This window comes from Pteropus vampyrus, unplaced genomic scaffold, assembly GCF_000151845.1.
Source record: "Pteropus vampyrus isolate Shadow unplaced genomic scaffold, Pvam_2.0 Scaffold1, whole genome shotgun sequence".
Taxonomy (NCBI): Eukaryota; Metazoa; Chordata; class Mammalia; order Chiroptera; family Pteropodidae; genus Pteropus; species Pteropus vampyrus.
In genome coordinates, this window is record NW_011888782.1 from 26,999,617 (window position 1) to 27,010,365 (window position 10,749).

The following is a 10,749-nucleotide window of genomic DNA, read 5'->3' on the forward strand; positions in this document are numbered from 1 at the left end:
ATGCACTCATGGTTCTTTTTCTTATACATTATCACCATTAGGATTTTATTCTTTAACAATATCATTTTAGTTATTTCACTGGGAGCTTGGGTTTGAAGAGAAGTAATTGGGTATGCTCATGAAACCTTCTTGAACTGGAAGTTTTCTTTTTAAAGTACTATTTTAATATGAAAATCACAATGAGGAGGGCATGTGCTAATTGCTGCCTTTCACTTGACTATACTGATTAGAAAAAAGAATTCTTCAACTCCTAAGCTTAAAGAGAGGCATCATTTGGTGATATATTCGAATTGTGGTTGAGTGCTTATGAGGAACTGGGAGGCTTCATTATTAGTAGCCCTGCACACTCAGATACCTATAAAAGGGTAGCAGATGTCTTCTGCACCTTACTGACAAGTGCAGCCATCACTTCTACCACCTCGATTGCTGCTGCCTGGGGACCGTTAGGAGACCAAGAGGGCTAAAGACCTTAATGTCCTAGGTGGGAATGGCTCTAAACCTGAGGAGAAAGCCTTCTTTATCAGGCCTTTTGAAAATGTCCTCCTTCATGATGTAGAATAACACACATCTCTCTGCCTGAAGTGTTCGGCTAGTAGATGATGGGGAACAGGGATGTTCTTAAGATTCAGGGAAATTTCAGCACAGCAAACACTATTTCCAGTCTTTCTGAAAACCTTTTGATTATCAACTTGTTCTTGGAGCCATCCCTGAAAAAAAATCCAATTTGGTATATTTTATGGATTTTATTATAGTGCTATTTATTCTCCATCCCAGATAGCTAAAGCCAGTGTTAAATAATGCAGGCTTTGTAGCTCTGAATCTCCAAAACAGACTGGGTCTGTGTGCTCTGCTTTCAGAGAATCGAAGGGTGGGGGAGGGAAAGGCAGCTGTAGGAGCCAATTCACAGCCCTCCTGTGCTGCGGGGAACATGGCCCACACGGATGCTAGTAAAAGCTGGCCTGGGAGTCGGGACACCTGGGGCTTCTGACTCAGCTCTGAGACTGTAATTGGCTTGTGTCCCTGGGCAAGTTGCTGAATCCCTCTGGACCTCAGTTTCCTCCTTCATAAAATATTTAGTTTATTACACATCCTGAGGCAACTTCGTGCTCGATGATCTCTAAGGTTTATTTTGAATATTCTGAGCCTCTCTTAATATTACTTTTAACAACACAATAAGCATTTCTGTAAGCAAAAAGAACACATGGAAATAGGATGAAGTGTTAGTCAATTTAAGAAACAATATTTCCCATATCATAGGTTTTTTCTGCCTCGGAAAGAAGGAAATGTCCATCAATGGTGAATTATTTAAATGAGGTATTATCATTATTACAAGTAAAGACCCTACTGATAGGTAACCATTGCAAGAATCTAGGGTTATATATCCTTTAAAATGTATCTCCAGTACCCCGTGTGTTTATAATGCGTGCGATGATGTTTACTTCTGGGTGCCTTGGTTTAAAGGGCACATGGATAAAGAGGAATTCATGGATAAAGAGGAGTGCACAGATATCAAAAAGACTTGGGGGTGCAGGAGAGGTGGGGAGAAGCTGTGGCATTGGAGAAAAAACTAAGTTGTATATAACAACATACATAGCTCTTAAAAGCCTTGGGTTTGATGAGAAAATAAGGAACAGAATGAGATATTATACAATTCCATTCCCATGAACTAAAAATATATATTATGTAAGCCCACATACAAATATAATTTTAAGAGAATTTAATAAAAAGAAAAATCGAAAGGACATGAGATTATTGAGCTTGAAGAACAAAAGATTTGAGAGGGATGTAATACATATTTGTAGGTATTAAAGACTGTCCTATGGAGGAGAGATTTGTTCTGGGGAGCCCTTGAGGGCAGATATGGGACCACTTATTTTGTAGTTTGGGGAGCAGGTTTTGGTTCAATATCAAGAACCTTTTGTGTGCCAGTGAAACCTTACAAAGCAGACCAGCTGGATCTAGTTAAGATAGCTAAAGGGAACTAGTCTTGACTTATGTGACCCTGCGTTGGGCATATGTGATGATATAATATCTAAGGCCTTTTTGTGGCTAATTTTCTACATACTAATTCATATTAGAACAATCTCCAGTTAACTCTAGAGTAGATAGGAAAGATAGTGATATGAAGATATATGTTGTTCAACGGGGAAAAGGCAGCTAATTGACCACCAAAATATCCCCAGTGTGGTCCTAGCTCGGTGGATTTGCCACAAACACTGGGATAGAACTGTCTGGTGGAACTATCAGAACAGCTGTTTTCAAACTTTAATACACATATGAATCCCTTTGTTTTGAAAAAATCACCATCCCCAGGTGATGCCGATCTGGTAGGTGGGATTATTATCTGATGCTGGGCTGGCTTAGAAATTGCTGCAGTGGAAGGGAGGACCCATGTGATTCGTATGCAGGTGGTGGTCTCCAGATAAGCTTTGAGAAACTTTATGTCAGGGCCAGATGCTGTAGGGAGGGTCGTGTTTTGAAAGGGTTTGCATTCTTGACCTCTGGGGACCTTTTAACCCTGAGCTCCTGAGATTCTCTGCCAACAGCTCATGAAAAACCACTGGCTCCTCCCTTTCTCCCCCCCAGCCTCCTGGAGGGTTCCTGGCTCCCCAACTTCCCTGGCTATTACAGAGAGAGCCCCTCTCTCTTAACGTGGGCACTTGACAGAGATTCTAGAATAATGCCTAGTGAATGTCATTATTCCTGAAGATAAAAATGTTGATTTAGAAACATGTAAATATTTAGTACAGAGTTCCTGCTTTGGGCTGCTAATGAGTCTTTGATAAGTTTTTAGAGTTTTATTAACGAAACATGCATCAGTAATCTTGAGTATTAATTGCATTTTTTCACATACAGAGCTGGTTGATTAGGTTGGCTCTAGAAATAAAATTAGTTTCTTGAAATCCCACATTTTTGTTTGTTTGCTCATTAGTTGCATTTTCCTAACCTGAGTGCCCAAGAGCCCAGCGGGAAGCCCTGTGAACAGAAGCGAGTTCAGGTGTGAAGCAGGCTTCCCAAACTGGCTGACCATCAGGAACGTCTGGGAGTATTTTAAAACAGTAGTTTTCAACTCATTTTAAATTTTGATGACAGAGACCTACCCCCAGAGGTTCTGATTTAATTGATCTTAGATGTGGCTTGGTCATTAGGATTTTAAAAGTACTTCTGTGCAGCTAAATTTAAGAACCACTATTTACTCTTCAATTACAGTCGATGTTTAATATTATATTAGTTTTAAGTGTACAGCACAGTGTTTAGACATTTGTATAACTTATAAGGTGATACCTCCTGATAAGTGTAATACCCACCTGGTCCCATATATAGGTATTACAATATTATTGACTTTATTTCCTATGTTGTACTTTATATCCCCATAACTATTTTGTAACTGCTAATTTGTACTTCTTAATCCCTTCACCTTTTTCACCTACACCCCCAAACCCCTACCCATCTGGCAACCATAGTTTATTCTCTGTATCTATGAGCATGGTTCCGTTTTGTGTGTTCATTTATTTTGTTTTTTAGATTCCACATATAAGTGAAATCATATGGTATTTGTCTTTCTTTGTCTGACTTATTTCACTTAGCATAATACCCTCTGGGTTCATCCCTGTGGTTGCATATAGTAAGATTTCATTCTTTTTTATGGTCAAATAATATTCCATTGTATATATGTACCACTTCTTCATCCAATCATCTATTGATAGACACTTAGGGTGCTTCCATATCTTGGCTATTGTAAATAAAGCTGCAGTGAACATAAGGATGCATATATCTCTTTGAATCAGTGTTTTAAATTTTTTCAGATAAGTACCCAAAGTAGAATTGCTGTGTCGTAAGGTAGTTTTATTTTTAATGTTTTGAGGAACCTCCATACTGGCTGTACCAATTTGAATACCACCAACAGTGTACGAAGGTTCTCTTTAACACTTGTTGTTTGTTGATTTATTGATGATAGCCATTCTGACAGGTGTGAGGTGATATCTCATTGTGGTTTTAATTTACATTTCTCTGACGACTATCAATACATTTAATGTCTTTTTATATGTCTATTGGCCTTCTGTATGTCCTCTTTGGAGAAGTGTTTATTCAGGTTCTCTGCCCATTTTTAATCAGATTTTTTAATTTGGTATTGTATGAATTCTTTATATATTTTGGATATTAACCCCTTATCAGATTTATCATTGGCACATATCTTTTCCTATTCTGTAGGTTGTCTTTTCGTTTTGTTGATGGTTTCCTTTGCTGCGCAAAACCTTTTAAGTTTGAGTAGTCCCATTTGTTTATTTTTCTTTTCTTTCCCTTGCCTGAAGAGCTATATCCTCAAAAATATTACTAAGAGCAATGTCAAAGAATTTCCTGCTCATGTTTTCTTCTAGTTTTATGGTTTCAGATTTTTCATTTAAATCTTTACTCGATGTTGAGTTTATTCTTGTATATGATGTAAGAAAAGTCCTAGTTTCATTTTTTTTCATATATCTGTCCAGTTTTCCCAACACCATTTATTCAATACACCATCTTTATCCCGTTGTATATTCCTGCCTCCTTTGTCATAGAATAATTGACCATATAGATGAGGGTTGACTTCTGGGCTCTCTGCTTTGTAGTATAGTTTGACATAGTGTAACACCTCCGACTTTGTTCTTTTTCAAGATTGCGTTGGCTATTCAGGGTCTTTTGTGGTTCCATATAAATTTTAAGGTTATTTATTTTAGTTCTGTGAAAAATGCTATTAGTATTTAGATAGGGATTGCATTGACTCTATATATTGCTTTGGGTCGTATGGATATTTTAAGAATGTTAATTCTTCTTATCTATGACCACACTATATACTTCCATTATTTGTATCTTCTTTAATTTCTTTCTTCAGTGTCTTATAGTTTTCCAAGTGCAGGTCTTTTATCTCCCTGGTTAAATTTATTCCTAGGTATTTATTTATTTGATACAACCGTAAATGGGATTGTTTTCTTAATTTCTCTTTCTAATAGTTCATTATTGGTATATAAAAATGCAACTGATTTCTGAATATTAATTTTGCATCCTCTTGCTTGACTGAATTCATTTATTAGTTCTAATAGTTTTTTTTATGGACTCTTTAGGATTCTCTATATAGTATCATGTCATCTGCAAATAGGGACAGTTTTACTTCTTCCTTTCCAGTTGGATGTGTTATCTTTTTCTTGTCTGATTGCTGTGGCTGGGACTTCCAATACTATGTTGAATAAAAGTGGTGAAAAAGGACATCCTTGTCTTGAAGAATCACTGTTTTTAAACATACAGATTTTCAAACCCCAACCAAGAGATTTTGATTTGATGTTTCTGGGGTGGAGCATTTAAAAACTTCCCCAGTTATTTCTGATGCTCACTCTTATTTGAAAACTACTGGTGTAATAAAAACAGTTTAGACTTGGAATGAGAAAGATTTGCTTCTAAGTTCTTATTTAGTCACTTATTAGCTGGCAGCTTACTGCTTTGGGCAACTCCAATACCCTCTATAAACTGTTTCTGTATCTGTAAGTTGGGTAAATACGCACTGACTTCACAGCCCTGCAGTAGAGTGTAGGGGTCCTTCACCTCATTCTGGAGGCAAGCTGCCAGAGTTTGGATCCCAGCTCCTCCACTGGATACCTGTGAGTCACTGAGCAGATTCTCTAATTTGGGGCTTCTCAAACCTTAATGTGTATATTGTAGGTGAATCACCTGGCGTTCGTGTCAAATACAAATCTAAGAAGGGGCCTAGGATTCTGCGTTTCTAACCAGCTTCCAGGTCATACTGATGCTGCAAACAAGCTGGGCAGTGCAGGGCCCAGTGCAAAATGAAAATGTGGGGCCCTTTGTTCAAAAAGCGGGAAGAAAGTGTTATTAAAGGTACTAAAATATAATGTTTTTTTCTTTCTTCCATGTGTGTTACTATTATTTGTTTTGATGTGTTTTGTTACAGTCTGGAGGTTTCTCAAAAAATTAAAAATGGATGTACCTTTTGACCCAGCAATTGCATTTCTGGGTATTTATCCAAAGAAAACCAAAACAATAATGTAGTACTAAATAAAGAAAAACTAAACCGTTAAATTACAAGCATGAAATTTGCCATTTATCTTTAAATTGTACAATGTCACTTTTAAAATGCAAACGAAGAGCTTTTAACTCATTCATGCGTTCACTGGTTACACAATTTACATTTCATTGCTCATGCATCCATATGTATTTTGTTCTTACTAGAATAGTGGTATCATTGCACAAACTGAACTCAACTGTTATTTCGCTTCTTGTTACACTCACAGTCTACAACATTCTCTACCTTCCAGTTACTGATGAGGAAGGAAAGACTGGGAGGAAAAGAAACTATGAGTTGCCCTACCTTCTGTTTTTCCTCTTCCATCGTTCCTCGGCCTTTTGACTAAGATCAAGTGTATTTTTCCTTTTTATTCTGTCATCATTTTTAACATAAGTAGCTGGCTAACACAGGGATTTGATATGAGTTAAAAAAAAGATGTAAAAAGGTTCCTTGGTGGTTTTTGTGTATTAGAATGACATTTTCTTCTTTCTGTGTTCAAAGCAAATTCTGGTGGGAAAGGAAATTGTGCTTTTATGGGCTGCCAGCACTCTTGCTTACTTAGTCATGGACTTAACATGCTTACCTTGTACTTGCTTTGAGTGTTGTTGAACTCCCGCACATCATGGGTCCACCAGAATTCTGTGCTTATGGGTATCGCAGATGCCATATGCGACGAGCCATCAATGATTGGTAAATATTTACGTTGCCTGTATTTCCTCTGCTTGTGTGCATGCTCCATGACTCATTGGATTTCATTTGCAAAACACAAGGTGAAAGATAAAATTATTAAGAATTCAAGACAGCAGAGCATTAGACCAAGTGTGGCCATCCTGAACGAAGGGTCCTATGTGACTGCAAAGGCCTCATACTCATGAAGCCAACACTGGCCATGCTTTGAGTAGTAGGATCTAGTCTCTATACTACTGGGCTTTATATATTACTATGACATGAAGATAGGCAAATAATTTGGCAGGCAGCTACTGGAATGTATTTAGGCCCAGCAAATGTTAATTCTTTGTTGTTTTCCTACTTCTCCCTTCTGAAGAAGTACTTCAGTAGAAAACCTTTCAGTTGCTCAAAGAAGGCTGAGTAACTATAGGAGATAGTGCAAAGGATCATTTCCTTTGAATATACTCATCTTCAGATGAAAGAATGAGTGACCCTGGGTTGCGCTGGACTTGATCTCCAGTCCTAGAAAGAGATATGTGACTTGCCGTGGCCAATGGTATAGGAATTCTAGTCTCAGGTTCCAGGAAAGAGAGAGGGCCCGTTTCCCAATCACTGAGTGGGAAGACTGCAGTACTTGCCTGTATTTGTCCCTTATCTTCCTGCTGCTTTTGTTCTCTGAGCTAATTCCTGTTTGAAGAGCTGATATTTAATTCAACAGCCCCCCATGGAGCCTTGTGCCTGTGATAGAAGTTTCTAAAAATCTCTCAGTCAACAAAATGATAACAGCTGGTCTTTGAAACTCTTGGAGCTCTAGACTGGGGAGGTGCTGGGGGAGGGAGAACTAAGGGAACTAGGGACTGGGGCTGAGGAATGCACTATTTGTTAAGGATAATGAGGCAAAAATGTGACAGAGGTTTTTATTACAAATAATAGACAGAAGTCTTCAAACAACAGCAGACAGTCATTAAAAAAAGAAACAGAGTTAAATAATTGTCTAATTAGCAGGCACCAAGAAGACAAAATTTATTCCATTAGAACTTCTTAAGGGAAAGTCAATAAATTCACAGCTGGGTGTTCACTTTCTCAGGAATACAGAGAATGTGGATTTTCCTGGTGCCAAATTGTTCTTCGATTCCTTTGCCAAGCTTCCTTTCTGATTAACTCAGGGTGAGTCTTGCATCAGAGAACTGCTAGGTTCAGTTGCTTTACTCAACCATGTCATTAAGTTCTGGCCCAAGTATTGAGCCTTCAAGAAGTCAGCAACTGCAGGGACCACTACTATTAACAATGCTATCGGTTAATATTCATACAGTGCTCTATAGCTTACGAGGCACGTTGATACACACGATTTCATTGAATTCTTGCAGGCACTCACTAAGGGTAGCCGAGCCTGTATAAGTGAATGTTTGTGAGTATGGATGGTGTATTAGTTAGCTTGGTCAGCCATAACAAACTATCATAGACTGTATGGCTTAAACAACAGAAATTTATTTTCTCATGGTTCTGGAGGCTGGAAGTCAGAGATCAGGCTGCCAGCATGATTGGATTAGCTCTTTCTTCCTGGCTTGCAGATGGCCACCTTCTCTCTGTGTGCTCACATGGATTTTCCTCAGTGTGAAAGGAGAGAGGCATGGGGATAGGCATGGAGGGGTGATAAGGGGGTGAGAGAGAGAGAGGAAGAGAGATAAAGAGTGAGGGGAGGGAGGAGAAGGAAGGGGAAGGAGAGAGAGAAAAAAGATCTCTTCACTTCTTTTTTTTTTTGACACCTATAGTACCCAGTCTTCCTAGGTGGGTCCCATCCAAGTACTAACCAGGCCCGACCCTGCTTAGCTTCCAAGATCAGACGAGATTGGGCATGTTCAGGGCGGCATGGCTGTAGGCTCTCTCTCTCTTATAAGGCCACCAATCCTATCTGATCAGGACTCCATTCATGTGACCTCATTTAACCTTAATTACCTCCTAAAGGCCCTATCTCTGATTACAGTCACATCGTGGGGTTAGGGCTTCAACATGTTTTTTGCGGGGGACATGATTCAGTCTATATTAGATGGCAGCCACCTGATGAGAACACAAGCCATCTAGCCATATAGCTCACTGTCTGTGTTAACATGGCCTTATTCCAGAACACTCATGCCCAGGAATATGATGTCACAAATAATTATTATTTGGTTAAGGAACTTACTGAAAATCCATTTATCTGAATAAAAGATGATTTAACTATTCCTCATCAGAATAAATAACCTGCATTTCAGGACAATAAATCACTTTACCAGATTAATCAAGCCACTGTTTACTCTTTAAGATTCTTTTGGGACCCTTTCCTTGCTGTCAGCCAATCCCAACTACTATGTCAGGAATTTGGCCCAATCTGAATTAGGCCCTGGCATTGGAATATCTACCTTAAACCAGATCCCCAAACCTTATAAATATCTCTCCTAGAAAATAAGGCTCTTTCAAGGGTCTGTTTTTCCTTACTGTAATAGGTGATGAACTTCAAATTTGCTTTATCAGGTCCTTTTATCACGCAGTCAGAAATCAACATAGGTTTGAACCTTGGCTGGTTCTGACTCTTCCTAGCTGTATGATCTTAGGAAATTTTTCTTAACTTGTCTGTGTCTCACTTTCCTCGTTTGTAAAATGAGCACTAACCACAGAGGTTCATTATAAGGTTTACATGAGTTAATAGAGGTGAGGCTCTTCCATATCTGGCACATGGCAGGATTTCGATAAATACAAATTTTTGTTCATATTATTGAAATCTTTGGAATGGGCTAACGAGTGCCTTCATTTTTGGGATATACGTTTCCCAAAACAAGGCTACCTAAGAGAAATAAAATATTATATGCTTTCGATTTATAATAGAATTATATACCTAATTTCCTCCATTTCTATAATTCTATCAACTGTAAAATATTAATTTAAACACAGTTGGGGCAACAAAATGAAACTGCCATACTAAGTCTATACATTGGTTATAACATACATACCAATTTCAGAAATGATAAAATATAGGAAAAACTGTCTTAAGGATTAAGTGAAGTTAGAGGTTCTCCTGAAACCCATAAGAGCTTTTGTGGGTGGGTTGGGGTTCCCCTGAGGTGTTTCAAACTCATCACAATAGCTGAGTGGTTTCTGATTCCATTCTGGATGCAGATCAGGCCAGCTTGGGGACAAAGGCACTGAGCCTAAAATCACTTCACATGTTTGAGTTCCTCATGGGTTTGGTCATGGGACTCTATGTTTGCAGACACTTGGAGTGTGTTTGTTGCAGGCTGGAGCTGGCGTTTGCTTAAGGGAGGCCTGGGAGAGGGGCCCTCCTCCCACAGAGCTGGCATTCTGCTTGGCTGTGCTGACAGAAAGGACTGATTCATCCATCATTTCCTCTCCCAAAGAAGGCCTGAGCTCTGACTCCACTGGTTGGTTTCCTCCTCTTCTTCAGTCTTACCTCATGGTGTATTCATGGCCATCGAATATGATTTGGATGGTCAAGGCGTATCTTCTGTACTGTGCTTCCCCAAATGACACCTGCAGACCAAGGCCAGTATGTGAACTGTTTCTAGTCTCTCATGAGAAAAGTGCAAAAATTGAGAGCATTTTCACATTTTATAGCAATTAGACATTATCATGGAATCCAAGCAGATGATCAATGACCTCATCTTGTTGAGTAGGACCAGTTCAGGTGTCATGCTGTGCCCAAGTGAAGTAGAATTTAATGCAAGATACCTGTCGATCATGTGCAGTACCGGTCTGCAGTGGGCTGAACATTAAACAACAGTAAAAAAGACTGTACCATAACCATGGATTTATAGAGAAATACTGTTCTGAAAACTATTTTTCAATGTCTCTAAAGAAGGCATTTTTTTTTTCAGTTTCTTTTATTTTATTTTTAAAATGGCTCCATTTCTCAGGACAGAACAACACAAATACAAGATGTAGTCTCCAAATGCAGGGAGCTGGCTAGGAACATGTTCATCTGCTCCTCTAAAAGCGCTAGCTCAGGCTCCAAAAGAAGAATTACAAATCTG

At 38.8% G+C, this 10,749-nt stretch overlaps 1 pseudogene; it reads right to left on the bottom strand.

Moving 5' to 3' along the window:
• Positions 1 to 8,487: 8,487 nt before the first annotated feature.
• LOC111736640 lies at positions 8,488 to 8,605 on the bottom strand (annotated as a pseudogene).
• Between the last annotated feature and the right edge of the window lie 2,144 nt (positions 8,606 to 10,749).